The sequence below is a fragment of the Balaenoptera musculus genome, chromosome 4, assembly GCF_009873245.2.
Source record: "Balaenoptera musculus isolate JJ_BM4_2016_0621 chromosome 4, mBalMus1.pri.v3, whole genome shotgun sequence".
NCBI lineage: Eukaryota > Metazoa > Chordata > Mammalia > Artiodactyla > Balaenopteridae > Balaenoptera > Balaenoptera musculus.
Genome location: NC_045788.1, coordinates 129,521,616 through 129,527,615, shown reverse-complemented (window position 1 = coordinate 129,527,615; position 6,000 = coordinate 129,521,616).

Sequence of the window (6,000 nt, the reverse complement as noted above, 5' to 3'; positions counted from 1 at the left end):
AGATGTCCTAGCTCAAGAACTGAAACAGAGAAAATGGGAGAATTCTTCCTTCCTCCTCTTGTTCTATTCAGGTTCTATTCAGGTTGGATGATACCCACCCATGGTGAGGAGGGCAATTTACTGAGTCCCATCATTCAAATGCTAATATCATCTGGAAACCCTCTTATAGACACACCCAGAAATGTTTAGTCAAATATCTGGGCACCCTGTGATCTACTCAACTTGACACATAAAATTAACCATCACACTAACATAACATGTCACCGAAAGTTGGCTGTGGCTTTGACCCACTCACCTTCATTCCAGGACCCAGGGTAATGGAGCAGCAACATTCCAGGACCAACTGATTCTTAATGCTTCTGCCCAGAAATGATACATGTTCCTTGTGCCCACATTTCATTGGCTACAGCAAGTTAAATGGCCTCTCCTGAGTTCAGCACAGTAGGAAAGTAAAATCCTTCCAAGGCAAAAGATGGAGGAAAAATAAGATATTTGGCAAACAGAAATACAGTCTACCATACCAATGGAATTCTTATGGGGTCCACAAGTAAACTGATTCTAGACCATGCTCCAGGGACTTCCCCTCAGGTCTCCACTGCACTTCTTATCACTTTTCCACGCAAGCCAGGCTCTTGCTATACTCAAGGAGAGTTGCAACCCCCTCCCTTAATTCCTAAAGGTACAGCAAATACCTAATGAGCATTTAAGACAATTTATTGAAGGGTTGAAAATAACAAGGAAATTATAATGTAGTAAAAGAAAAGAAAACAATAGTACTGGATAGGAAATATCACTGCTCCTTGAATGAAGTCCATCACCCATACCCCTTCCATAGGCTTTCTTCCTACCACCTACCTACCTACTACCATGAGCCCTCAGTCCCCATAGTACACTCCCTGACCCTCCTTTTCCTCACTGAAAGAAGGACATAATCCACCACATCCTCACTCACAACAACACCATCATAACCCCACAGAGATTCAATTCTGCTCACAATGAATTCAGCTCTGATAATTTTATTCAGAGTTGTTTGGTATGTATAGTTCCAGTTGCTTGATTGTAAGACAGAATTTTGACCTTGCATAAATAATGAGCCCACTGAAGAGTAATTTTACTCAAAGATGATGAGTATCTTCTATCTGGGCAAAAGAAAATTACAGGTAGATTCAAAATACAATTTGTCTCCATTGTACTCCAAAAGATAATGACTGTATGTGTGTGTGTATGTGTGTATGTGTGTGTGTGTGTTGTGCTTATTGTGGATGTGAATATATATGTGTAAAGTGGGTACTTCTTGGGTGATCATATATACATAGTTTGAATATTCATGTAAATACTATTTTATGTTCTGCTTTTTCACTTAGGTCATAAAGATATTTCAATATTTTATATAATTGTCTTAACATGGTTAAAAACTATATAATATTCCATCTTGATAAAGTGACATAATTTATTAAAGCATTCTCTTAATCTAGATAGTTTGCTTTACCTAGTACTATGAATGAAGTTGTCATAAACTGCTTCATGCTTATGGATCTTTGCTTCTGATAGATTATTTTACTGAGGTAAATTTCCAGGGATAAAATTCAATATTTTATACACTTGTCTTAATTAACACGGTTAAAAACTGTACAACTATATAACTCAGGATAAAATTCCTGAGTTAAAAATATAAATATTATTACTTTGTACTAGCTGTTTTTATATGCCTTTCTCAATTTACACTGATTAGGAATAATTTTTACTGCAATATTAGATAACATTTTTCTTTGAAACTTCTGTAGTCCAGTTTAATTTGATCAACTAATAAACTCCATGAAATACAGATATTAATGCTTGCTTCTAATTTGAAGAGATTTTAACCCTCCAAAAATAAACCTAAAAAACTTTGCATTGGGATAAAGAAAGCTTCTTTTTATATAAAGGCCCTCTGATATAGACAAATAGTATATGGATGATAAACATTTGATTGCAAGTAACAGAAACCGAACTTACACTAATTTATGCAAGAAAAGGGAGTTTGAAGAGCTATGGGTATAGCCCACACCATAATAAAAAAAAGCTCAGAAGTGTAACATCTGAGCATCATCAGAGACCTTGTTAAGAATGGGAATATTATTAGAACTCTCTCCCATCTCTTCTGTCTAGACTTTGGCTTTGTCTTCTCCTACTGTAGACAGATGTCTGCACATGGAGCTCATTCCCAACAGCTCTACACCCAAAGAGGAAAGGAGCTGTGGTATATTGGAGGACTGGTCCCAATTCTTTACCCCTCTATGTATCCACACACTAGCCATGGTCTGATCACAGGCTGTATATACTTCTGCCCTGGCTTTGGGCTTGTCCACGTGACTTGCTTTGGCCAATAACATATGGGCAGAAATGCCAGTGTGCCACTTCTGAGACTAGGTCTCTGAGACTTGCATGTTCTCACCTGGTCTCTTGTGGAATATTCCCCAGCTAGTCTGCTGGAAGGTGAGAGACACACGCAGTAGACATGCAAACCTGAAGTATGGACTAGAGACACCCCAGCTGCTGTAGCCTAAATCAGTCCACCCAGGTCCAGCCTGAAGACTCATGGGTGAGCCCAGCTGCGATCAGCAGAGCCTGCCCAGCAGACCTGCAAATGTGTGAGCTAAATAAATGCTCACTGTTTCAAGTCACTTAGATTTTATGTTTTTTTTTGTTATGCAGCAGTAGCTGACTCATACAGGTAGCTCCTCTCTCTGAACCCTAGTTTGAAAAGTCCCAGGGAAGAATACTCTTGTCCACCTTGTTTCAAAGGCCCACATCTGTCACTAAGTAGTTATGTATTTTAAGAACAGGGTGCTGGTGCTGGTTTCAGGCAAAAATGATAAATTTTGTATCTTAAAATGTGAATTTGGTAATAAACATATTTTAAAATCCAAGTAAGAAAGAAATAGAGTTTTTTAAAATATCATTTACCACAACTGAGAGAAACAAGAACTGTTTTCCCAGGGAAGTAAAGAGAGCTGTCTCTCAAGTCACAGGTTTAAAGGATGACTTTAACATCTTATTGCCATCTGGCCACCAGCATCAGCTCCCGGCAAGGGATTAGAATAAATTACTTGGTACCAAAGGCAGGTGAACTGAGCTAGTGGGAGAAGCTATAGAAGGAAACTAGCCAGAAAAGTGAGGCAAAGGAGAAAGAAACAGTACAAGGATTAAACAGAACAAGGATTAGGACTCACAGCAGAGTACAAAGAGGAGAATTTCACATACATTCTGGTTCCAAGGGTCTAGGAACAACCACAGCCATAATCTTTGGTGAGCAAGGCAGAGCACAACAGAGCAGAGAACCCTGGAATGTCAGATGGCTGCTTCTAAAGAAATCCATCCAAAATCGAAGCAGGATCAACAAGAACAGGATCCATAGGAATGAAGTTCACAAGAGGGGAGGCAATGCCAGCTTTCGTCAAGGGAAAGCACACAACAGCATTTGAAACCCAAACATCTAAGGAGCCAAGTGGAAAGAGGCTGGGTAAGCAGCCTGGTCTCCCTGGGAAGGGCATTCAGAGGATCAGTAGCTTTCAGTTACGAAGCAGACAAAAATTATTTCCAAATTTCGTTATTTCCAAGCACAGTTCTACTGATATACTGCTTCTGTGGCCTCTCTTTGGACCCATGATGAGTTGAAAACAGCCTGCAGATAATTGAGTACTTAGTAAAAACAGCTGGGATAAGGCTAGAGCAAAGCAAAGACTGAAATTTGGGGGGCCTTCAGGATTTTTCTGCTAAAGACTTTAAAGATCATATAACATCTTTATAACTATGGGCATATGTTGATCCAACTCTTGATATTTGCAGTAGGAAATCGGGTTAAGTGCTAGAGGTCTCCTCCCTTGCCTTTCATCTTTTTAAGCACTATGACCCCTTGCCATGAATTAATAAGAACAATGGGTGTAGTCAGGGTTCTTCAGAGAAACAGAAACAGACTAATAGAATATGTGTGTGTCTACATATATATACACACAGGTTGGGGCCCATTTCTAGAGATGGAGTGGGATCCATGTCACCCACAGCACCTGGTTTGTGAATGGGGGAGGAGGGAGCTTCTGCAGTGTCTGGAGAAAGGTACATTATGTGCTGGAGAGACAACCAATAGAAGCGCACTACTGCCTGATGGCAAGAAAGTGTCAGGGCCTTTTCCCCTTTGATTCATTTCCTTCTGTGAAGTGGGGAGCCCAGATAATTAAAGGGAGAAGAAATGAAAATAATTTGAGAAACACTTCATCCCACCTACAAAACACTCATTCTCATCTATGCAGTTATTTACGGTTTTCAAAGCACTTTCTCAAACAGCACTGGACCTGCATTATAGCAGCTCTAGGGAGACAGCCTAGTGGGTAACATTATCCCCGCTAGAGACCTGAAGCAAATCAGCCTTTTTTCTCACTGCTCAGGATGTGCCCTTCTCATGCTCACTGAAGGGGAAACTCCCAGCCTGTCTGCATGGGAGGGAAATACTAGGAGATTCCATGAGAGGATGCTGGGAGGCTGAGTGGTGAGAACAGAGGAGAAAGTGCAGAAAGAGGAGAAGAGGTTCAAGGTAGGAAAAGAAAAGCTGCAGAGTGATGGAACAAAGTGCCCACTACCAACAGCAGGAACTGTATTTGTTTCCACGAAGTGGGTGACTTAAGCAACAGAAATTTCTTGCCTCACAGTTCTGGAGGCTAGAAGTCCACGATCAAGGTGACAGCAGGGTCGGCTCCTTCTGAGGGCTGAGAGGCAGAGGCTGTTCCACGCCTCCCCTCTAGCTTCTGGTAGCTTGCCAGCAATCTTCGGTGCTCCTTGGCTGGTAGGCACATCACCCCCTTCTCTGTCTTCATCTTCACATGGCGCTCTCCCTGTGAGTCTGTCTCCAAATTTCCCCATTTTATAAGGACGTCAGTCATATTGGATTAGGACACATCCTAATGGTCTCATTTTAACTTGATTATCTCTGTAAAGATCTCATCTCCAAATAAGGTCACCTCCTGAGGTACTGGGGGTTAGGTCTTCAAGATCTGAATTTTGAGGGGACACAATTCAATCCAGAACAGGTACTAAATCTTTAGAGCTGAGCTGGATATCACGGTGCCCACTGGCCACATGTGGATATCGAGCACTTGACATGTGGCTAGTCTGAATAGAGATGAGCTATGAGTGTAGAATAGACACCAGGGTTCAAATACTTAGAGTGAAAAAAATAATGTAGGATACCTCAATTATCTTTATATTGATTACCCGCTAAATACTTTTGATATATTGGGTTAAAGAAACTATAATACAGAATTAAGATTAATTTCCTCTCTTCTTACATTTTTCAATGTGGCTTCTAGAAAATTTACAATTACACATACAGCTTATATTTGTGGCTTGCCTTATATTTCTATTGTACATCACTGTTCTAGAAAGAGAAATTCACCAGATCCCTGACACCTGATCACCTTGTGAGAAGATTTTCTGAACTTCTCACATAGTTCTCTGACAATGATGGCAAAATTAAGCATTTGAATCACTTGAAATATGACATACAGTAGACGGTAAACATCAAACTTTATACCTGTACAACATACTCTAAATGTGAAATAAGTTTTTGTCTAACCTAAGTGACAAAAGATATATTTGATCAATAAGGATCGCACTTTATTTTTTATTACTAAGAACTCAATTTGGAACAGGCCACCCAATATCATCTTATAATAGTGGCTCCTGTTTAAGGTATTCACTTTTTCATTTACCTTGTATGAGAAAAATGAGGCTGCATAGCAAGGGTGCCTTTTATTAATGATTACATCAGAATGGTACCAGTCCTTATTAAAGATGGTTTTCCAAGCGAGGTTTTGCATATGCTCCATGAAGATAAATCATGGGTACCTTAGTGAAGTCACATCAGTGTAGATGGATTTTGCTTTATGAAATGCACTGGGTTATAAATACTCTGACCTTGTTTATAAAGGAAGCCGGTTAGTTCACTTAATGAAGACATTAATTTGC